Source organism: Topomyia yanbarensis, chromosome 3 (genome assembly GCF_030247195.1).
Source record: "Topomyia yanbarensis strain Yona2022 chromosome 3, ASM3024719v1, whole genome shotgun sequence".
NCBI classification, from domain to species: Eukaryota; Metazoa; Arthropoda; class Insecta; order Diptera; family Culicidae; genus Topomyia; species Topomyia yanbarensis.
In genome coordinates this window covers 195,430,135-195,456,136 of record NC_080672.1, presented here as the reverse complement: position 1 = coordinate 195,456,136, position 26,002 = coordinate 195,430,135, and the positions used below count along the sequence as shown (strand labels likewise).

General features: G+C 34.2%; 1 protein-coding gene and 1 long non-coding RNA gene across 3 annotated transcripts in view; one reads left to right on the top strand and one right to left on the bottom strand.

The window, feature by feature from the left end:
• LOC131693433 (small ribosomal subunit protein uS9m) overlaps positions 1-26,002 on the top strand; it is a 429,361-nt gene that overhangs the window by 72,116 nt on the left and 331,243 nt on the right. The window lies entirely within an intron of this gene.
• Positions 16,861-17,455, bottom strand: LOC131693437 (uncharacterized). Its single transcript, XR_009306252.1, has 2 exons — positions 17,339-17,455; positions 16,861-17,279 (listed from the first exon to the last, which is right to left on the bottom strand). It is a non-coding gene; the product is annotated as an uncharacterized LOC131693437 (long non-coding RNA).

The window sequence follows — 26,002 nt, the reverse complement described above, 5'->3', positions numbered from 1 at the left end:
TATTGTTTTTCCCGAATAAAGAAGGAAAACTGGGAAAAGTTTGTGTTCCAATAACATCATTTTGTAACCTAATATTGCTGCTAATGCATGGAAAAGTATAATATTGGACATAGTGAAGTATATCGCATAGTTCTACGAAACAGTTATGATTCATATTTATATGAAATTTTCTGTGCACATTTGTGCCACGTCATACATATTTTATCATCAATACACACTTATGACACGTATGCGAGCGACTTTGGTTTACATTTTACGCAAAAACTGTAAATATAGTCAACCGATCTTTGCACAAATTGAGAGATTATTTCAGAAAAGATAAAAGCATCGAATGTCTTCTCCGAAAAACTTCTAACATTTATAAATTTTAAGACATTCAATCTCAAACTTAAAAAATCGTTTTTCTCGAAAAAAGCTAAATGGCGGTTGTAATAAGATAGCACAACAGCGACGACATGTGATGAAGTATTTGTAAGTGTTAAGTAGCATCACATAATTAAGGAGAATCCAAACCTAATACATACTCATTGCCAGGTACTTATGCAAATGACTATCAGAACCAATCCCAATTATAGCGACTTCCTTAAATTCCATACTCACGTATTCTACTCAAATGCGTGCATAGAAACTCGGCCAAAAAAATTAAGAATCTAAAAATTTGGAAATTTTAAAATCAATAAATTTAAAAATTTCGAAATATTAAGTTTCATAAATTTAAAAATATGTGAATCTAAAAATTTACCGATTCAAAAATTTTGAGATTTGAAAATTTATTAATTTGAAAACCTAAAAATTTAGAGATGCGAAAATTTGAGGATTGGAAAAACTTACAGGTTTAGAAATTTAAAAACTTAGAAATTCAAAAATTTGGGAATTCAAAAATTTTAAAATCTTGGAATGTAAAAATTTAACTATTCAAACTTTTGAAATTAATTTTTTTTAAATTTAAAAGTTTAGAAATTTAAAGATTTTATTAAATTTCGAAACTTAAATTTTTTGAATTTTTGAATTTAAAGGTAATTTCAAAAACAAAGATTTAAAAGTTAGGAAAAATCAAAATTGAAAAGAATTTGAGGATCAAAAACTAAAAAATTTATGAATTTAAAAATTTTCAAGTTTAAATATTAAAAAATTGAAAAGTAAAAAAATCCAAAAATACAAAAAATTTGAATTTAAAAAGTTTAAGGATACTAAAAATTTAAAAATTCAAGAATCCAAAAATTTATATATTCGAAAATTTAAAAATTTTAAGATTTAAAGATTTAGAAACCTAAAAATTTTAAAAATTTAATAGTTTAAACATCTAAAAAAATTAAAAATTTAAATATTTAATAATTAAAAGATTTCAATATTAAGCAATGCAAAAATGTAGAGATTTAAAAACAAAAATTTAAGAAATTTGAATATTAAAATATTTTGAAATTTAAATATTTCAATATTAAAAAAATTTCAAATTAGAATTTAAAAATTTAAGAATTAAAAGTTTAAAACATTAAAAATTCATAAATTTCAATATTTAAAAATTTAATAATTTAAGAAATTTTAAATTTAAAAATTCAAAAATTTTTTAATGTGAACATTTAAAAAAAAAATTCAAAAATTTAAAAAGTTAATAGTTTAATAATGTAAAAAACGCTTCAAATCTTGAAAAATTAAGCATTCAAAATTTAAAAATTTGTGAACGTTTTATCAGGAATTTAAAAATTTAAGAAAAAATATTTAAAAATTCAAGAATTTGAAAATATAATAATGTAAGGAATTTTTGAATCAATCATTTTAAATTTGTTTGAGTATTAAAATTTTTAAAAGCTTCAATTTCTGATATTTCGAGCTGTTGAATTTTGGAAATTTTCAATTTATTTGCGTATTTTTGAATATTTGTATTCAGAGTTTTTGAATTTTTAAGCTCTTTGATTTTAAATTTTTGAATTTCTGTTTTTTTGAAAATTTTGCTTTTCTGAATTTTTATCTCTTGAATTTTTGTACTTTTTATCAATTTGTATTTTTGTATTTCTAAATTTTTTGTTTTCTTGGACTTTTGCATTTTCGTATCTTTTATATTTTTGTAATTAATAACACATAATTGTGTTTTTGTATTTGTGTACTTTACCATTTTGTATTATGGTATTCTCGCATTTCTGTAATTTTGTATTTTTGTATTTCTACATTTTTGTATGTTTGTGTTTTCGTATTTTTGTATTTTTGCATTTTTGTATTTTGATATTTTTATATTTTTGTATATTAGTATATTTGTATTTTTGTATTCTTGCATTTTTATATTTTTCTTTTTTTGCATTTTTGTATTTTCAAATTTTCGTATTGTTGTATTTTTGCATTATTGAATTTTTGTATTGCTGTATTTTTGTATTTGTATATTTTTGTATTTAGAATTTTTGTAAGGGGGGACCCCATGAAATTTCAGAAATTTAATTCGTATTTCCTTTAATGTCCTTGAAATTCATGAAACGTCGAGATTTTATGTTACACCGTAAAAAATGTTTTTGAGAAAAATAAACTTTTTGGAACTTTGCTGATTTCGCACCTTTTTGCTTTTCTTATATAGAAAGGTTATGCAATCGGTCGGAATTTCGACCTATTAAATGAGGCCAGCAGGGCCGAGTCTCTTATACCATTCGATTCAGTTCGAGATAGCAAAATGTCTGCGTATGTGTATATATGTGTGTGTCAAATAATTTAACTCAATTTTCTCAGAGATGGCTAAACCGATTTACATAAACTTAGTTTCAAATAAACGGTATAATGCTCCCATAAGCTGCTATATAAATTTGAGTTGATCCGACTTCCGGTTCCGGAGTTACGAATTGAAGAGTACGGTCACACAGCAAATTCCCTTATAAACTGGTAACACCATGATGCCCGAATGATATAATACATATTCAAATAGGTTCAACATTACTTGGATTTGTGGTTCTATATCAATAACCAATCAAAGTAGTTTTGACCACATTGGCCACCTATGACGGTTATTGATGCCCCCGGGGAGCCCGCCAAGTTCCTAAGCTAATATTCCCCTATTTTCCAGCGAACTCTTAACCGATTTTTACAAACTTGATTTCAAATTAAAGACTTCCATTGACTGCCATTGAATTTCATTCAGTCTTGATTTTTGGTTCCGGAGTTACAGTTTGGTTATTGCGGTTACAAAGGAATTTCTCATACAAACCGGTACAATCGTAACACCTCATAGTTTAAAAATCTATTGAAATGAACATCATCCGGACATATTTCAGAACTAAAGCCACTTCGGTGATGACTGAACCAATTTTCACTAACCTAGTCTCAAATGGAAGGAATAGTATGAAGTTGCACCCCCCACCTACCCCTCCTTCCTCTCACACCCCTTTCCAACTCTCTTACCTTCACCCCCTCCCCCTCTCTTTGACCAACTTCACACCCGCATACCCTTCACCCCAAATATGTTAGGTTTTTCCAACGCATCCTCCCCTCCCACTAATTATGCCCCTACCCTTTCCCACCACTGCGCATTTCAAAATATGTTAAAGTGAAGACAACATTGAACTCGCGCTGTTAAGATAATTAAATATTATATTTTTGTTTGGCTCAAGTGTGTCAGCGTCGACATGTTGCTCATCAGGTTCGTAGCAGTCGTGCACTCATATATACTTACCAAGAGTAATAAGAATGTAATAGCCATTTCCTCAATGTTATACTGAACGTAACCACCTTTGATAAATGAGAAAGACACAATTACACCACTAGGTGGATTAAAACAGGTTTTATTGCATTTTTGTGTTTTGCTATTTTTGTATTATTATATTTTTGTGTTTTCGTACTTTTGTATTTTTAAATTTTGTATTTCTGTATTTCTACCTTTCCAAATTATTGCATTTTTGTTATTATATTTTTGCAATTTTGGATTTTTTTGTCTGTATTATAGCATTTTTGTATTTTTATGTTTTTGTATTATTGTTTCTTCATATTTTTGTATTTTTAATTTTTGCATTTTTGTATTTCTGCATTTCTGAATCATTTCAAATTTGAATTTTTACTTTTATTGTATTGTATTGTATTGTGGTGAATTTCTGAAATTTTTATTTTTGAATTTTGAAATTTTTCTATATTTAATTTTTTAAATGATTGTATGTTAGAACTTTCGAATTATTGAATTCTCGACAAACATATGATTACGGCCTAAAAGCCAACTGTCAAAATCCGCTGTGAATGGAAATTCCGGACAAACCATTACTAGTCGAACGCAGTTCACAACAGTTTATGAAAGAGAAAACTTTACTCTTTCGTTTACTACCAATATCTGTGATTGGCGTGTAACGGTTTGTCCGAAATTTCCATTCAAAGTGGATTTTAACAGTTGGCTTTTAGGCCGTAATAAAATGTTTGTCGAGAATTTTTGAAATTTCTAAAATTCTAAAATTCATGAATTTTTGAACTATTGAATTTTTGAATCTAACTTTTTGAATTCCTAAATAATTTAATTTATGGATTTTTGAATATTTGATATTATTTATTTGAATTTTTGTGTTTTATAGTTTTATAGTTTTGTGATTTTGTATTTTTATATTCTTGTGGTTTTGTATCTTTGTGTTCTTGTATTTTTGGGTTTCAGTATGTTGAATTTTTCTATTCTTGTATTTTTTAAGTTTTGTATTTTCGTATTCGTAGTTTTGTATTTTAGTATATTCGTACTTTGGTATTTTGTTATTTTTGTATTATTAAATTGATGTATTGTTGGATTGTTGTATTTCTGTATTTGAGTATTTTTGCATTATTTTATTCTTGGATTTGTAGCATTTTTGTATTGTTGTGATCTTGTATTTTTGCATTATTGAATTTTTGTATTTTCATATTTTCGTATTTTTGCATTTCGTTTTTTTGTGTTTCAGTATTTTTGTATTATGGCATTTTTGCATTTTTAGTAATATCGTATTTTTGTATTTTCGTATATTTGTATTTTCGTTTTTTTACTCTTTTGTTTTTTGTATTTTGGTATTTTTGTGATTTAGAGTTTTTATATTTTTGTAATTTTGTATCTTTATGTTTTTGTATGTGTTCTATTATTGCATTCTTGTATTTTTGCATCTTCTTATTTTTGTATTTTAAAATTTTTGTATTTGCCTATTTTAGCACTTTCGCATTTATATATATTTGTATTTTTGTATTGTTGGATTGTTGTATTTCTGTATTTGAGTATTTTTGTATTCTTGTATTTTTAGTATTTTAGTTTTTTTGTATCATTGAATTTTTTGTATTTTTATATTTTTATGCTCTGGTATTTTTGTATTTTGGTATTTTTGTGTTCTCTTATTTTTATATTATTGTGTTTTTGTATTGTTGTGTTTTTGTATTTTGCATTTTTTGTATTCTAGTATTCCTGTATTTTTGAATCTTTGTATTGTGCGTTTAATCTCTATCTGAACACGGACGGTTAAAGTATTCTTTCGGTGTAGTAGTCGCGAGAATAGTCGCTGACACTTCATTGTCAACCAGTTTGTCAAAAATTAATCGAGTCATTCACTGTCTGTGAATTGCACACAGATATAATGCATAAAGGCGTGGAATGAGTATGTTATCCTTCAGCTAACTCAACCCCCAAGGTCCAACAACATTTAACTTCAACTGTCGCACTAACACAACCACGCATGAATTAGACTATACGAAATGAATGAAACAGCCGCCAGTGAGTGATGATTGTTTTGGTTTGACTTCTACCGCACGGGGGTGACAATACCGGCAATTATGAGAAGCATTATCAATAAAAGCATTATTCTAGGAAATAAATTATATTCACATTAAATTTCATTGTAAGCATTTTGAAAGTATTGCTTTTTCTACAGACATATATGTGAATTGTAATGATTCAATACCTCATACAGCGCGAAACAGCAGACACCATTCACACATCCCCCGTATTCGAACACTTACTTTCAGCCAAATACATATTTGCTTTTAGCTTTCGAGTAAATACACAATATTTTCGTACTTTCGAATTTTTGATTTTTTTTATATTGTAGTATTTATCTATCTGTTGTATTTCTACATTTTCGTATTTTTGTGCTTTTGTATTTTTGTGTTTCAGTATTTTTGTATTATGGTATTTTTGAGCTTTTCTATTTTTTTATTTATATTTTTGTATGGGTTTTTGTATTTCTGTATTGTTTCATTTTTGAATTTTAGTAATTTTATATTGTTGGATTGTTGTATTTCTGTATTTGAATATTTTTGTATTTTTAGCATTTTTGTACTTTTTGTATTTTTGTGCTTTTTGTATTTTTGCATCCCTGTATTTTTATATTTTTTGTGTTTATGGATTCTTGTATTTTTTAAATTTTTATGTCTTTAGAATTTTAGTATTTCTGTATTTTAGTATGTTTGCATTATTGTGTTTTTGAATTTCTGAATTTATATATTTTGTTTTTTGTCTGAAATTTGAATTTTTGAACTTAAGAATTTTTCAATATCGGATTTTTATAAATTTTCGAGGTTTTTAATTTTAGACATTAGAATTTTTGAATGGTTGAATTTTCGAAATATTGAATTTTTGGTTATTGAAATTTCTAAAATTTCCGTATTCTTGAATTTTTGAATCTTTGACTTTTTGAACTTTTAAATACTCGAATTTATGATTTTTTCAATTTCTGAATATTTAGTATTTTGTTATCTTGAATTTTTAATTTATTGATCCTTTGAATTTTTGCATTTATATATTTTTGAATTTTGTTTTTGTTGTATTTTTGAGTTTGTAAATTTTTGTGTTGTTGTTGCGTTGAATTGTAGAAGTTTTTAATTTTAGAATGCAATAATTTTTTAATTGCTGAATTCTTGATATTTTTTAATATTTGAATGTTTGAATTTGAATTTCTGAATTACAGAATTTTTGAATTCTTTGCTCTTCGAATTTTTGAATTTTTAATAATTGAATATTGGAGTTATTGAATTTTTGAACCCAGAATTTTCAAATTTTTGCATGTTTTAATCATTGATTTTTCGAGTTTTTGAATTTCTGAACCTTTGAATTACCGGATCTTTGAATTTTTATTTCTTTTTCAATTTTTGGATTTTGAAAATCTTCGAATTCTTGAATTTTCGAATATTAGAATTTCTGAATTTTTGATTTTTTGAATTTGAGAATTTTGTGCTAAAAGGGCTTTTCATTTTTTTTGTATTTTTATTGCTTTTGAATTTTAGTAATTCTGTATTTTTGATTTTTTCTTTTTGTATTTGTATTTTTATTGTGGTTGTATTAATTTGATTTGGAATTTTTGCATCTTTGTATTTTAGAACTATTGAACTATTGAATTTGTAATACTTGAATTGCATTACATGAATTTTTGTATCATTGTGTTCCTGAATTTTTGGGTCTTACTTTTTGAACATTTCGATTTTTGAAATTTATAATTTTTAACATTTGAATTCTTCAACTTTTTCTGAATTTTTGAAGATTTGATTTTTTAATTTTAGACTTTTTTAATTATAACATTGTTTAATTTTGGAATATTAAATTTTTTTAATTTTTGTGGATGTTTGTTGTTGTTATTGGAATTCTCTAATCTCAAAATTTTTAAATTTTTGATTACAGATATCTTGAATTTTAGATATTTTTAGCAAGAAATTTATATATTTTTGTTACTTCTGTCATTTATTTTCAAAAAACTATAAATTTTTCGCTCTCAACGTCTTGTATTTCTGATTTTTATAATGTACATAATTTATCCTGTTTTAGAATTTCGTTCAGTTTTTGAATTTATAAATTATTGAATTTATCATTCCTCAGTTGTGCTTAATAACACTAGTAACAGTGACGTAGTGCTCTGCCAGTGATGTTATGCAGCAAAGCTAGCGTTGTGTGGCTGGACCACATAGTCGCAGCGAAGGATACCAAGCTGCACAAAGCCGCTGACGGTCCACCTGAAGAGGTGTTATCAAACCCGCCGGCGGATGTGCAAACCAACCTGTGATTCACTTATTTGTCCGGTTTACTCCACAGTTTATAGAGAACAATTGCGCAAAGAGTGAAGTCAAAAAACCGTCCATCGTTGAACCCGTTCAACACGGGTCCAACGATGGACGATTGTTAAACGGTCATTTGGACGTTGTACAAATTGGTCCAACGAACGTCCTTTATTGGACGATTTTGAAACCAACCGTTCTTAGAGGGTACTAACGCCTTCGGTTTACTCAAATATACTCAGTCAAACCGATTCCGAAACCGATTCGGTATCTTGAATGAATTCAATAAGGATTTCGACTTAGCTCAAACGCAATAACCTATTCTGACTCAGTAGGTTTCGGAATCGGTTGTTGACTTTCAACTGGATTCCATATTGAATTCATTCAGGATTCCGAATCAAATTGCGAATGGTTTGACCAGGTACCGGGTAAGCCGACTGAGCGGTATCGATTTGATCTGCAGTAACTTGGTATCCACAAAAACGCACTGTGATTGTGCCTAAGCATATCATTTATACAAAATATCAAAGTACTACATCCGTAGCAACGTTACATTGCATTTATGTGCGTTATCCATCTTCACTGCCGCTTAGTCGGCTTTAAACTAGCCATAACCCATGTATGAGTAAACCAGATGAACGAGTGGATCACAGATTTGATTGCACTTCCGACGGATGATTTACAAACACGTTCTCCAGCGGAAACTTGGCCTCAGCTGTGTGGCCAAGCTGCATCACACTAACTTTGCTGCATAACATCACTTGGCAGAGCATTGTATAACTGTTACTAATGTTAATAAGTACAACTGAAAAATCAAACAATTAAACAACTAGAAAATTCAAAAACTGCAGTCCAAAATTCCGAAACAAATTATGCAGAAATTATCCACACAAATCCAGAAATACAAAACTTTAAGAACTTTTTTTTCAGATTAACTAATATTAAATGTACTTTGTAAAACATTTTCAATTTTTCCTGAATAATATTTCTAAATCGATGAAAGGAGTATGAGCTGTCATTAAACGTCAAATTTTGACGTTTACAGACAGCTTTTACACGTTTCATCGATTTAGAACAACTTTGAATTATTTGTTACTCTATGGGAGGCGGGATGCCCCACCCGAAGGTACCATCCGCCGGCAGGCATGCTGGCGACCGGATGGCGTGCGAACGGCAGGCAAAAGGTATGCGAATAGCGGGGCTAATATTCATAGCAAAGAACGCAGCCATCCGCCTGGTTGTTGCATCTGAGCCTGCATTTCGTTCGCCCGTCACTTGCCGGCATGTATTTAGGCGATCAGTGTTGGCAGGTGGGGCATCTCGCCTCCGGTTAGCTATCCATCTGCCGTGGTAATGTGGGATACCCACGCTTTCCGCCGGCCCTGATTGAATCCACCTAACAGTGACATAGAACCCATATATTCATAACTAAATAAATAAATTCTCAGCAGCTGAGTTCTCTGCCAACATATTTTTTTGCTGAAATCTTAGTGAAAGTGACATTTGAGAGCTGAGACTCGGAAAATATTTCGCTGAAAAGCTGTAAACAGATGTCATTTTGCTGAAATATCACCCGATCAAAAAAAAATGCGGACGAGCATGGTCAGGCGATTTAAGCAGTTTGACGTTTGACTCAACTCGCCCGGGCTAATTGCCCCAAGGAACAAATGCAATTTGCGAATGCGATTTAAAGGCAATTTCAACACTTAGACAAATTTCCTGGCGGCTGAAATGGACTTGGTTATTTTTTGCGTTTTTCAAACATGGCGGTTATGTTTTTTAAACAATTGCCGTGTTCTCGCTTGTATTTTGTTTGTCTAGTGCACTTCATTTAGCCAACGAATGTGGGAAATTGTGGAATCGTGTGTAAATATAGTGGAACAAGATCTCTGACCTAAACTCTTAATAATAGTCAGATTGTGGTAAGTTTTGATGTGCAATTCCAATTTCACCATTGATTCTTCCTATAGTTTGGTGGTGATTACCTAGTGTAGTGATAAGTCTATGTGAGTATATAATGAATCCGAAAATAAGTATTATTTGTAATTTTCATAGTAGACAATTAAGGGCGATTAAATGGCGCGTTCACTGGGCGATTTAAGGGCGGGTAGAGCGGCTAAAAATGGCGGCAAATCACCCAAATGTTGCATTTGATAGCCCCCTAATTACCAGCAATTTGCTGGCAAATTGGAGGGCAATTAGCGCATCCGAGTTGGCAAATAGCCCCCCGTTAGCCAGCAACTTGCCTTTTTTGACTGGGCAGTTTGCAAATGTGCTGACAATACCGCTCTAGAGACCGCGTAGCATTTGATGGCTGAAGCCAAAAATTGATCCACTGTCCGGCGGCAAAATCGGTAGTCTTCTTTTCATTTTTTGGATTTATCACCTAGATTTCTATTTAAACGCGAAGATCTATTATGGTAAATAATATAACTCCTGGGGGACTAGTACCCAAAGTCTTCGAACACCTTAAATCGCACGCAAATGCCAATACAATTTTTTGAACCCCTATCTCTTTTTATATTTGTTGAGTACGCAGTAATATATACAGAATCTAATCACAACTTGTGTCGGACTAACACAGCCCGGGGACAACTTGACAGCTCCCATATATTGAACTCATAAGCAAATTTTGTGGTGATTTGGTGATGTCATGGCGGCTCGAATGGAGCAAAATTTGAAAAAGGCGCATCCCATTTACTATTTTCCATATCTAAAAAATAATCAATTTAAGCATTTCTTTCATCAAATTTATTTCGCTGTTCACATTAGAAACTGCCCTCATTCCCCCATACTTAAACAGAAACATAGATTCCATTTGGAATTTAAAAAATCCGAAAGAAAATAAATCGATTTTCGGAAATACAAGAAGATGACTTTCAAAATCAAGCCACTACCACTTATATTGGAATTTCCGAAAATCTTCCGAAACTAATCAACATCTCCTAAGGCATGAAATCCTCCGGTAGAGCCGAGGAAAATGCCAGAATAATTCTGAAGGGATCCATACCAAAACCATCGCAACATCTTCCGGAAAGAATTATTGCAAAAGTCGAAAAAAATTGTACATTCCTGGCAGCATTCTTGCTGAAACCGAGCACTACTGGTTTGATGCCAGAATTCTGATAAAAGCACACAAATTTTATTCAAAACCAATTTTGCTAAATGTGTAGAAAATCCTATACATATATTGTTTAGTCTCCCAATCAAAATGCTAGAATTCTTGACGTTCTTAATAAACTTGAAACAAGATGTCGCAGGTTCACGAATTGTTAAGCTTGGTGATTTACTTTCATTGGCCAAAAAGTTTTTCATTTATATTTCATTTATAACACCAATGATTTACCGATTACAAACTTCACACAACAAGAAAACCAAAACATTTTTAGGAAGGAAGAGAGCCGGTTGCTAAAAACAACACCTTCCAGCTAAATTTATTCTCTAATAATATTTTTTTTCTTTATCCTCATTTTGGAATACGCTTTTTCTAAATGTTGTCCTAGCCGCATTGACGGCGTTCATAACACACGTAACGAAACACGCTTTTCTCTTGAAACTTTTTCGTGTCGTTGTTCGTGGTAGTCGTACAGAAAAGGCATACTAGCGCCACCATCAAATCGGTGGTACATATATGAAACAAGCACTATCTGTCAAGTTGTCCCCGGGCTGGACTAACATCGCTTCTGTGTCCTTCTTCTATCTACATTAAGGCATGAACTAAAATAAACACCGTGAGCTTACCAGGAGTCGTACATTGAAGGATGACTTGTGTCTTTTATCGTAATCGTCTATTGATTTTCTGTGCAATTCCAGGAGGTGTCGATCCACAAACCACAACGAAGTTTTTTTTTCTGCAAAGCTCGAGTTGGTGCGTTCACCACTCCACCATCGAGAAACTATTTTATTACAAATTCTCAATAGTTTTGTAATCACCGCTATAGCCCCAATACCTATTAGTGGGACTCACCGAACGTCAATGTCTCGTCACCGCCCTATTTCTTCGATTAGTTTTTGGATCTTCAACATAATCTAGCTAAAAACGACAATAAATTATGTTACTTTAAGCATTAGAAACGATGCACATATTCCCTCACTGAAGCGGACCATACAATAAATTAGTATTGATTCTTAACATTTCGCTTTAGTAACATTGACAAAGAAAAATTAAAAAAATTTAACATGTAAAATCGAGGTAAAAATTATGTTAAATCGCAGTACGTTAAATCGAGGGTATGTTAAATCGTGAGTATGTTAAATCCAGGTATATCTGTAATCGTTTTCTTCACACGATATTTATACCGTTTAAGCTACACAATGTTGCATATATTATCAGCTTTTAGCTTTAAAAAAGAAAGCAAACATAGGGTGTTTAAAATGTTTGACTTTTTATGTTACCCGGCACGCCATGAACAATGCGCTGCACACTACGAAACGCTTCGACCAGCATCACGTGAGTGAGCAGAGTCCAAAATTGAGACAAAGTGAATGACAAAGATATTATTCGTGTTTTGGAATTCAACATTGCTCAACAATTGGTCATCGATGACCAAATTGTTGAGTTAAACATGGCTGCCGTGACTTTTTTTCAGTGAGCGAAAAGAAAACTTTCGCTTTGTTGTTATACATAACATCCGATGCAACATTTCATGTAGGACAGCAGCGACATCTATATCCTTCCACATTTGAGCGAAAAAGAGAATTTATAAATTCCCACATCATAGTTGCCAAAAGCACAGAGCACCAACACAACTATGTTTATCATATATTTTTAAAGCATTAATTAAATTGTTCTATCATTTAAAAATATCGCTATTTGGTACATAAAACATCATTATTCAAAATATAAGGTAAACATTACAATGAACCCTTTTTACATTTCTTATAAAAGAAATGTATAGAATTCGCTCAAACTTTCAAGATTTTTTCCGAGGCCCGGAGGGCCGAGTCTTATATACCAATCGACTCAGCTCGACGATTTGGGACAATGTCTGTGTGTGTATGTAACGGACAAATTCTTATTCGTGTTTCTCAGCAATGGCTGAACCGATCTTATCCAAACCAATTTTAAATGAAAGAACTAAAAAACAGTATGAACGCTATTAATTTGTTTTTGATTCTGATGTTTAGTTTCCAAGATATGAATGTTTGAATGCGTAAAAATGGCGTTTTTTTGCAGCTTTTTTGAATTATCTGCCGAAATTGACAATATAGATTAACAATTTATATGTTTTTAGACAGCTTTAACGAATACCGTTCACACAAGCTATAGATTGTTGAAATCGGACTATTATCAAAAGAGATATTTAACATTAAATGCTGACGAAAGATTTTTATCATTTCCCATTGCCAGAAATATGACCAAAACATGTAATCTATTATTAACGCCAAAACGGCTTATTTTAGGTCAATAGTATCTTCGGAGAATTTAGTGGAGGTAATATGCCCTTTCTTTTGGTACTGTGCTTTTACTGATTAATCCCCCTATGAGTGAGATATTTTCACAAATTTTCTTGGAAGTGATTATATCGAAATGATGTCTTCAGCAAATTTGTAGCTCTTACTTTTGCGAATAACTTTACTGAAGATTTCAAATATCTATGTTGAATACTTTAAAAGTTATGGCTTGTTGTTTGTTGATTACTCTTTGTCGCCTATTTATTGTTCAATACAGTAATAATCCATTGAAATAAGCTAAACATTATTTCGATAAAACGAATTTTGTATTTCATTTTACTATCTACAACCGTTAGAAATAATCACAAACACTTCCAAGTTGTCTGGAAGGAACTTGATAACTTATCAGTACAAAAATGTTCATTTGTGCGAACCTTCTGACTGCAATTTTTCTAACTTATAACCATCGGATCGATCTGAAACATATCGGAAAATTAAAAGCGAAATAAATAACTCCAAGCAACGGCATAGCCAAGAAAAGGTTTTGGGGTTTAACACAATACAACCCCCCCCCCACCACACCAAAAAAAAAATTGGATTGAAGTTGAAAATTTATTGATGCAGACTGATTTAATTCAATATTACAATAACAATTATCTGATCCGTAGATTGATAACCTGTTGTTGTAAACATCATGAGGACTTTTGATAAATTGTCGGAATGGGGTCCTGATATGTAACTGATCTATTGGTCTTGATTTCACAGTTGTCTAATAGCATCAATATCAAATTCCTGCCTGAAAACATTCCAATAGAAAATTCCAGAGTTCTGTAATCAATCATAATCCTCAGATTTATTTTCAAATTGAGCTCGTTTTTGTAGAAATGTACTGTAATAAAGGTCTTTATTTAATAGGAAGCGAAGTTAAAATTGATTTAATGTCTATGAAACTGCTCACCAAAAAAATGCATAACTTTCAACATTTGCTAAAAATGTTTTTGCCTTTCTCATTCACTCTAAAATTCGTCAATCTAATCCCGACCCGGAGAGCCATATGCCAATCGACTGAGTTCGTCGAGATTGGAAAATGTCTGTGTGTGTATGTATGTGTGTGTATGTGGAAAAAAATGTTATCTCTGTTTCTCAGAGATGGCTGAACCGATTTGCACAAAGTTAGTCTCAAATGAAAGGTACAACCTTCCCATCGGCTGCTATTGAATTTTTTATTGATTGGACTTACGGTTCCGGAGTTACCAGTTGAAGAGTGCAATCACACAGCAAATTCCCATATAAACTGAAATGAAAAATTTTCAAAATCAAATTTGCATTTTTGATGCCAAATGACTTTAAAATGCATGAAACATTGAGATGTTTGACAAAAATTGACTTCTAGACTTTGGTACATTTTTGCCTTTCTCATATAGAAAGGTTATGCAATCACTCTAAAAATCGACAATCATACCGGCCCGGAGGGAGTATGCAGTGAGGGGTTGCTACTTTAAAATTAAAACTAGTTTAAAATTTCTTAACAAGTTGAAAATTTTCGGCAGGACCTAGACCTCCCGGATCTTTCTCCATGATCCGTCGCTGGTTTCAAGCGATGTTTCAATATCACATAGTATCTCAAGATCGTGGCTGGCGATCCATTGCAATAGACCTTTCTCGTCCGACCTAACCCCCTTTTTTCTTATTTTTATTCAAAAGACTACACATTTTTAAGAATATTGCCGTTGAAATGAGACTATTTGGAGCTATCGTGATTTTTTAATGATTTTTTTAAATTTGAAAAATGCAAGAATGTTGAGTATTTTTTTCACCTTTGCAAGAATGGTGGGACTCAAAATGTGTGTTTAGGCAACACTGTTTTGTATATTTTTGCTTGAGTTCCTGGCAACGCGGCAAATGAAGTGGTGAGTCGCGGTACAAAGTTCATTGGTTATGTAAACAAACTAAAGTGAACCTCTCGGTGGAGAACATTGCATGATAATGTTTAACCTCACTTTTTTGACAGTTCAGAGAGATTGTTTACATGGTCTTGGAATTTTTGTTGATTCGATCATAGTATGAGAAACTTGGTTTGGTTCGCTGCCAAATGTTAACACTTTCCAAACAAGGTCGCTCAGCTGTAATTTTTTATTTGATGTCGGCATCATACATTGTTCCGTTAAATTTAACATTTTTACTTTTCATGTACATGACTCATTGTAGAAGTAAGGAATTTCTAGCCAAACATTTGAAAAAGGCCCACTGCCAAATGCAAACAAATCGAATTTTCATGTTCTCTATTAAAATCCTGGGACAAAACCTGGATATGTTTTTTTTCTGTTCATTTGATCTCTTGTTTTGCATAGCCACTCTTTCTTCCTCACATATTTTAAATGGACTGGCTGCATTTGACAGTTCCCCCTGACTGCATTTGACGGTTCCCTTTGGCTGCATTTGACAGCTCCCCCTGGCTGCAATTGACATTAGGTTTTTTCGTATCCACACGTCACGTCCCAGTTAAAAACTATCTATCTGGCCATGTGCATAAACATAACGTAACAATGGATTATGAAGAATTTAGATAATGATTTTATAACAAATTATAAAAGGGCCCGGCTGATATAAAAGTCCTAACTAGCAATACGCATATTAAAAAAATGATTATAAAGAATTATTGTAACTGATTCCAAAAGGATTATAAAGGCAGTGAAATACGTACACAATGAATTAAGGGGAGTGTCTGATATAAACAATTTGCGCAATCAAACTAAATAAAACAGTATTAAATTTTACATAGAATTATAATGAATTCGACCAAAACTTCTTTTGGATTAAAGGCTAAAAGGTCAGCTACGGCTGGTGGTGTTGCTGCAATCGGTTTCCGTGTACTGGAACAAACCTACTGACTTGCCGAGAGCTACAAGATTAAATAGCAGGGCGTTTTTAAAGTGACCGTAGTATAACGTAGAGGCTTTAGGAAGATGATTTATTCAGCAGAATAAGATAGCAAAATTACCCAAAACATAAGAGCTGGCTGCCGAAGTGAATCCACACACATCATCACCTACAGAGGCAAGCAATATTGGAACGCAGCGAAATTCCTCACAATGAATTGATCTCGTTAGGTGAAATTCCAGGAAGTACAATTTTCATAGCACAATTTAGTCGACCGAAATTGTAGTCCTCAGTCGAGAGAGAGAGAGACTGATAGAGTAGCAGCAGCTAGGATTTTTTTTTCGAAAGCTAGCAGCGGTTTCGCGTATCCTGCGCTAAGTAGAGAGCATTAAGACAGATCTCCGAAGCATGTCAAGTGCTATCAGATGAGAAAAAACCTCGCATCTATGACCAGTACGACAAGGACGGTCTTCTGACCAACGGTTCCGTTCGGTAATACCATAACACACGGCACCGGCGACACATATATTCACGACATACTAATTACTTATCCTTCCGAAAAAGTAAATAAATTGACTATGAAATTTATCATTCGCTGCCTAGTTATTTGGTGCCAATTTGAACAATACAGCAGATAGCTTTATTGCGGTGCCAAAATGATGGCTACTCGGGATATAATATAAATTTACATATAATTTCTCCTCTCTGATATTCTACCAGAATGTATAATGCTCTGCATTATTATTATCACTCCAATCAAATCCTTCTTACTCCTTATTGTCAGTGCCGAGCGCTATTTTGCATTTGCCGGCTAAATCAACGACAATGCGATAATCGACGAAACTTTTGCTGTAATGGAACTTGAACACGAATAATAAATAATTGTTCCATTCGAAAGCGATAACCTTGTTGTCCTCATGTTTGCAGCTATCATACGCTGGTAGGCATTCTGACCAATGGAAACGTTCTTCGATATGGGCATTGAACGATCAAAATCATTTCAACAACTTATCATCGACCGAATTCGTTACCTATAAAGTTCAGGTAAACTTCACCACCTAAAAATGAATAATCAATCGGATCATCTTGTTAGGAATTAACCCACGAGCAAACAAACAAATGTGTACAAATCCTTATCCATCATCCAGAAAGCAATCGTTTTATAGCCCAATGCTTGATCTTACGATTCAGCATATGCCACCGGGTTTTACATCCAGCGCCGATTGGTCAATGTATGAACTAGGTTACCATTGTTCCAATCCCAATCCCTCTTGAGTTGATATTCTTTCAAAGAGCATCGAAAGTATTCAAGTAATGTAAATTTTAAAAGTCCGTGTAAACAAGTCTTAGGTAAACAAGCACACCGAACCGTCAGAAAAGTGAGGTTATACATTTTCATACAATGCTCTATATCAGTGATGCCAGGTCTATTTAAACAATAGCCTGCAGTAAAAATATAAAAGTCTGCCGAATGCTATAAAAATCTTCAATAAATGCGACGTAGAAATGTAGTGTCTATATAATTTAAATGATCAAAAATGTTGAAGGCTGGTGTATAAATTGGCTGGCATAGGCTTTGTTCTGCTAAATATTTGTAATCTGCAAAAGATCTGCAGTGAAAATGCAACATCTGCAGATTTACTAATATATATGCAGATCTGGCATCCTTTTAGTATTCCCCACAGGAAGTTCATCCAAATGGTGTAAAAATATGGGGAAACAAGGCAAGATAGGTATTCAGAATATGGGGTTAAATGAGCAGCTTGCACTATTTTTGATTTTTTCAATAGTAAGAGGTACCAAATCATCGGGCAATAGGCAGTAACGAATTGGGGATAAAAAAGGAAGCATCCTATCATATAAAATTTTTTGACGAGAAAGGTCTATTGTATGTATGTGCAAATCGTACTGAACATGTAATATTCATTTCCACCATTGTATTGAACATAACCAGCTATGGAATCGTAGTCTGGACAAATGAGACAAGCACAATTGCCCCACTAGGTGGATTAAAACAGGTTTTTATTTTGGGAATGCGTCGAGTTGAGACGAAAACGTAATATGATTAATAACGAGGATAACACTTTCCGAATGTAGAGAGAAATTTATGAAAAATGACGATTTCCATTTGACTCTAGCAGGTTCTGATCGATTTTGATGAGCATTTGATTTTTGTTGTATGACTAATTATATGTATAGGTCAAATGTTTAAAAACGGTAATTTAAGGTCAAGATAGCATCATTTTGAAACCGCCAATTTCGGAGGTTTTGTATTTTCGATGAGTTTTACAAACCGGGCGATACTTTTTTTGGTAGCAGTTTAGAGGCGAAACTGTTATTTTCGTATTTTTTAGGATTATCAAGCTGATACCAGCTGTAAATAGTAACAATGATCGCTATTGGAAAAACACGGACGAAATCGGTGGTGTAGCACGGCAGTTAATGTAAAAAAACGTAAGGGCGATACTTCAATGCTGATAGGTGGGACCGAAAAAGTAAACAATCGCCAAAGGGGCGATACTATCATTTTGTCAATTTCAATAGCAAAAACAAATTTTAATTTTATAATTTCAAATACTGTATGGAGTTTTGGGTTTCGATAACTGAATTATGCAATCTAGGATGTAAAAAAATACAATAGTTCTTAGATAGGAAATAAAACCAAGTCTGGAAATATTCACTGTTGATTTTCTTTGAATGGTATCACTGCTAGTATCGCCCTTTTCAAAAAAAAAAATCGTTGATTTCTTAGTTCTCAGTCGCGTTGGAAATTTGAGTAAAGTATAAACTTCAAATCGATTCAAAAAAAAAATTCGATTTGTTTGGCTCAGTACAATATATAACCCCTTTAGGAAAATTCAGTTTTCCCACCACAATATAGATATTTTATTAACAGAGCATTAACAATAATTCGTTGGTATGTCTATTTTATGGGCCATTTTATCGGTTTCCCATTGATTTGGTTTGAGATTTCTAGCACTGATTTTGTCCTATGCTGATTTAAGCGATTCTCTGAGTACTGCCACTATCCCATGTAGTATGTGTTATCAAAAACATCGCGAAGCATCAAGTTCTAAATGTTCTCAAACGATATAATATCCGAAGAGTGATAAGAGTTATAAGAAATGTCTCATCACACTGTTAGGTGGATTAAACACGTTTTTTTTGAAAAATGTAATTTAGGCCTCTGTTGGGAACTACTGGCATCCCTGTCGATTTATAAACCGTTTAATTCACGCCGTGAGCTGTAATATCCCTGTCAAAAAATGCGGACGACCATGGTCAGGCGATTTAAAAAATTTGACGTTTGACTCAACTCGCCTGTGCTAATTGCCCGTCGAAACAAATGCAATTTACGAATGCGATTTAAAGGAAATTTCAATACTTAGACAGATTTTCTGGCGGCTGAAATGGACTTGGTTGTTTTTCGCGTTTTTCAAACATGGCGGTTCATGTTTGGTTTAAGCTTAAAATTGTTTTTTGAACAATTGGGGAGCCCGGGGCTAGTTGGCGGTTGGGGTAAGTTGGCGGAACCCCCTTTTCTCCGTTTCTATTAGACATAAAGCGCTGTCTCTCGTTGTGTACCTCAAGTAATGTGAAACGCATTATCCAATGTGTTTTTGTTGTGAAACATTATGTTTTGTAGAAGCTGTGGCGATATTGTGTTTTTGAGCAAACTCTGTAAATTTTCTTAATTTTAAACATTTTGTGTTATTTAAGGTGGTTTTCAATCTATTCCCCGAACGATTATACTTTTCGATAGTGCGTGAAAAGAGCTTTCAGAATCCGTATAGATGTTATACCTATTCACACCCAAAAGTAATTTTTTAAATCCTTTTTTATAAAATATGTGGTTGGCGTAAGTTGGCGGAAACGCACACGGGGCAAGGGCGGTACTATTCATAGTGCAAAAATAGTCATCATATATTTTTATTTCTGGACTTCACTCCAAAGTAAGAGAAACTTTTTCTTGTGTCTCTCGTCAACGCAGAGGACAATTATTTCAGCCAATCACCTGAAGAATTTCGAAAATTTGCTTTTGAATATGGAGTACGCGTCGAAGTCAAAATGGCGGGGTATTGAGACTGAAATATAATGAAAAGTGTCGGATACCATACAGCTTTATTGAAATGACAATCGGCACATTTCATATGGACCACTTATGTAATTGTATTTCCATTGGATTGCTTATTTTCTGGCACTCCACCAACTTACCCCATACATACCGCCAACTTACCCCGAGGCTGGGGTAAGTTGGCGGCTTTTTTGCCTCACATATTTTTGTCTCTAGAAATGAAGACAACGTATCAAACAATTTAACAAAATTCAGAGATGTTGCCAACAATCTACCCTTTCATGCAACGTGTTCTATTTTGTAAGATCTACTAAAATCAAAGCGGTAAAAAATGAAAACTAGCCCCGGTCTCCCCTACTTTGTTTGTCTAGTGCACTTCATTTAGCCAACGAATGTGGGAAATTGTGGAATCGTGTGTATGTATAGTAAAACAAGATCTCTGACCTAGTCTTAATGAACGTCAGATTGTGATAAGTTTTGAATTGCAATACCATTGATTCTTCCTATAATTTGGTGGTGATTACCTAGTATAATGGCAAGTATATGTGAGTAGATAATGAATCCGAAAATAAGCATTATTTTTAATTTTCATATTAGGCAATTAATGGCGATTAAATGGCGCGTTCCGTGGGCGATTTAAGGGCGGGTTGGGCGGCAAACAGCCCAAATGTTATATTTGAAATAGCCCCCTAATTGCCAGCAATTTGCTGGCAAATTGAAGGGCAATTAGCGCATCCGAGTTGGCAAATAGCCCCCCGTTAGCCAGCAACTTGCCCTTTGTGACTGGGATATTTAATATATTTGTTTTGATTTGGCTTTCAAGTCTTTTGCCTTTTGCCGTTCACTTAGTGATGTCTGATTTTTGCAAATAATCGATTATCCGTTAATCGAATAATATTTGAGAGATTGATTAATTCATTCGATTAATCGACAAAAATAATCGATTAAAATCAATAATCGATTACTTAGTAAATCCTAGTTTGTCAACCAAAAAAACGGTCGCTCGACACGTCAAACATGATGAAGTCAGTGTGCAATCCGCCAAAATCATCGTCACAACGCAACGCAACGCAACGCAAAAAAACGGTCGCTCGACACATTTTGAAAAATTTGGAGAAGTCTGGTCATATTTTTTTTGCCCTGCGACTTTCGTTTTCAATGCCACCCTTCATTAATTATGCTCTCGATTAATTGATATCAGCTACTCGATTATACCGAAAGCTTGTAATCGATTATTGATTTTTCGATTATTTTGGAGAAATTAATCGATTATTTGCGTTAATCGAGTAAAAAAAGACATCACTACGTTCACTTCACTTGTTTATTTTGTTTTGGCTTCTGAGCCGCAAGTTAACGGCGCAAAAAAAAAGTTCGTTCCTACCGCTCGAATTTATGGACTGTGACGAACCGGTAGATCACAAGATAAACCGTACAGTCAAAGAGGAACTGGGCCACGGGTATGTGAAATTCGGCGGCGTCTATTACGATGCCGTCGAGACCACCAGAGTTTAGTGCGTAGTGCGTCAAGTATATGGACCGTTACTTCGTGACGACACTTGTTAAAACCACTGGCAGCAACAGTTCTGGCTTACCTGGGCGCGATAAACCTTGAATTGGCTGACAGATAAGAGATGAAGAGGAAGATAAAAAAGGAGGAGTAAAGCATTTTTCACAGCGAGTGTTCTTTATATTACATATAAAAGTTATATATTTAATTAAACATTCAGTGAATTTAAATCTCTAACGGTGAATTACATGAAGGAATTATTAAGTGAGACCCCTTTCATACTTAATGCCAGATACTTACAAACCTTACTTATTGAACAAAAAGCGTAGGCAGAAGTATTGAGGGCTCTAGCACGTTGTTCGTCATAAAAAGGAACTAAATTTTGTAAGTTTAGGGTATCCGCGAATAATGTTCTAAATACTTATATAAAAAACATTAAATATTTTTTCAGTTTGAGCTGATTCAAACGAACTGCTGCAAGAATATAGTTCCATTTGCCTACTGAAACATTCTCAAAAAAATTTAACCTCACTCAGAGATGGGAAGCTGTACCAAGTGCGATCGGTCTGATGACGACCACATGGTGGCATGTGACGACTGCCAATCTTGGTTTCACTTCAACTGTGGAGGTGAATCGCCCGGAGTAGAGAACCGCGAGTTTGTGTGTGATAAATGCGCAAAGAAGAGGGAGAAAAAGGGAAAAAGGACTGGTAATACGTATCCGCCAGCTCCACCGACATCCGCCTTGCCTCTGGCGCAAGATCACACGAATCCAACCCCAACGATGGGCATCGGATTGAATCAGGCTTCTGCAGGCTCGAATACCAGCCTTATGGTGCCGCTTATCGTAGAAGACGACAACAAATCAGTGGCATCAGTTACTAGCAAAAGATCTGTTTCGCGATTGCATTTGGAAATCCGTCGAATGGAAGAAGAGCTCGCTGCCAGGGAAAGGGAGCTGGAGGAAGATAAACGGATCCGGGAGAAACAGAGATAGAAAAATACCACGCTGCTGAACAGTGCAATAACTACAGAAGCACGTTGTCAGATGCCTTACTGATAAACAAACATATCCGAAATATATCACATATAACCGAAATATGAAACATATGAAAGCCAATATGCTCTTTACCCTACGCAGCTACAAAGCAAACATGGATTAACAAATTATAACGCACATGCATAAAAATAAATAATTTTTTTCAACACAGCACTCTCAAGCAGCACACATAAGTCGCATCCTGCCGTATTGAATTAAATCCAAACCACCCCACCCACCCGCTTTGCAAATCATTCTGTGACACCGTGCTGGTACCCGAAAAATCCGCACACGGTCACCGCTTCCGAAAATGCATAGCGTCTACCGCTTAGTGTAGCGTCCAGACGCTGCAGCCATGATCTTACCCGTTCGACATAAGAACAAAAACCGATTCAAACGTGTACGCGTCACCTCTATTTATAAACTAACCGTATATAGTTTAGTCACTTAGGTGCGAGTGTGTGCAAATGCCATCGTTGCCGAAAATCGATAGCGCTTATTGCATCGCTCGGAGACGATGTTGCTCGTACGGGATAGTAGCAGCAACTGATTTAAACGGACATGCGTCGCTTCTATTTATGACTTTTCGTGTTTTTTTACTTTTTACTTTATTTTTATTTACGTGACTTTAAAAGTTTTTTTTTTCATTCGTCACGCACTTTTCGTGTTTGATTGAGTCACTAAGGTGCCCTCTAATGACGGCTGTGTCTGAGAAATCTGCCTCACGAATGGTAATTTTCCCGTTTTTCGTGAACTTTATAATTTTACCAATTTCCAAAAGTCTACTTTTATTGGAGAGATATTGAATTATTACCAATATTTAAGTTAGGTGTTTCTGAATCGGTTGGTGTATGAATGATTAAAATCCATCTAGTAATATCGGAGTTATAGGCGTGCAAACCTTACATAGTTTCGTTACATGGGAGATAGTTTAGATTTTAGAATGACACCTAGCCCCAGATAGTGGAGTAAGACATTTTTAATGTCAAAAGATGGGTGGGTAATGTCAGAGACATAACCGGCGTGAAGTAGAATACACTTTGGCTTTTATAACTTTCTGCAAATCTGAATAGACCAATCAGCGAACTGCATTGCAATCGAGCAAATTTACCCGCCAAAAAAACCATTTCCCGAAAGGAAATTCTCTGCGGAAGTACAGCTGGAACAAACAATTTCTATGCAATTTTGTGGTCTTTGGCACATACGTAGGTTTTTTGGGTTTGTTTTCCAATTTGCAATATTCTTTGAAAATATTGTTGAAATTTTATGGATGGAAGCACGAAAACGAGCGAGAGAGCGATAGTAATATCGGCCGGTAGGATCTTTCGTCATTCGTTTGACCGTCGTCATGTTACAAATACCAGCTTCAGAGCAGTAGCAGATCAACATTTTTCGCTACATGGCCCGTACCAGACAGACCGCTCATAAGTCCACCGGAGGAAAAGCTCCCCGCAAGCAGTTGGCAACGAAGGCCGTGTAAAAGTACCCCAGTCACAGTTGGCGTTAAGAAGCTTCATCGCTACCGAACAGAAACTGTCGCCCTGCGAGAAATTCACAGCTATCAGAAATCGAGCGGGCCTAAACTGTTACCCAAAATAAACCAACGGATTCTTTTCAGGACCAGCCAATTATACTCCAGTAAGATATAAATGAAATTTTCGTTTTCCGTTGCATTACCATTCCGGCTTGAATTACTATCAATTTTGATGATGCTGTGCTGCGGGGGCACTAGTTTTCATTATAGTGAAAAATTTAGATTTGTGCGTTTTTCCACAAGTTTTTTAGCTGTGCTGTTTTCAAGAAAGTTGTAGTTGCATTCAAAATAATATAGTTTACTTCTATTGTCAGAGGTGGACGAACGAAAACCAGTCTGGCTCGCCTGGAATCAAATTGTACGGACCAACCACTACTTTCACAAAATCCGCTATTTTCAGCAATTGTACATTCTACAGAATTAGTCACAACTATTTCCAATCAGCGCAAAAATCGAAGGTTTTAATTCAGTACAACAGCAGATTTTCACTTTTAGAAAAACAGGCAACATTCTGGACGAAAATTTTGAAACGGAGCACCTATATCGAAACGTTAGAAAACGTTCGATTTTTGTAAATTGAATCATTACACTAACCTGTCTACAAATCACACAAATAACTTTTTTATTTTGTGCCATTCTACGTGCAAGCGACGATATTGTTCACAAGTGGCTCACTTACCATCCAAAGCTCTTGGCAAGCCACTTTCTGATGCTTGTAATAACAAAACTTCAATTCGATTCTTTGTCCATAAATTGATGGCCCTGAAAAGGACCTTTGGTTTGGGCAGTGTTCAGAATTTACTTGGAGCTGGTGTATATGGTAACAGCTTTGTTGCCATCTGAGACGGCATGCTTGGCCAATTCTTCTGACAGCAGCAAACGGACGGCGGCTTGATTTTCGCGGGAGTTTATTGTCAACCGCTTGTTGTAATGAGTCAGGCGGGACACCTCGTTTACAATGCGTTCGAAAATGTCTAATAAATCTGTTTATGATGCTCGACGAGACTCTGGTATTTGGATGGACCTCTTTCAGCACCTTGTAGACGTAGATGTACAGTTTCAGCTACGATGCTGCAAACGAACTGATCGTGAACAACAGCATGCTGAGTTTTTATACCTGACTACACCACAACGTAAGCTCGTCCTTTTTTGTGTTGTCCTCAATATGTATTCTTCGCAGCTCCTCCTCTTCATTGCTCGATACACAAGCAAATTGTGTTGAACGCGTCGGAGTGCCGTTTACTTAGTAGCTGTAATGGAATACCTTGCTGCTAAAGTGTTGAAATTGGAAGGAAATGCTGCCCGTGACAAAAAAGACGAATTATCCCACGCCTTCAGCAGCTGGCGATTCGTAACATCGAAAAGTTGAACAAACAAGTGACCATTGCTCAAAAACAAAACATCCAATCAGGAGTGCTGCCCAAGATGACCGAAAAGAAAGCATAAATCGAACGCTGAAACTCGCAAATGAAATGCATATTGCTGTAAAAACTGTCCTTTTCAGGACGATCACACATTTTTGATTATGAACAAAATTGAAATTGCGAATCTGAATGGGCCAATCGACGAACTGCATTTCTATCGAGCAAATTTACTAGCCAAAAAACCATTTCCCGACAGAAAATT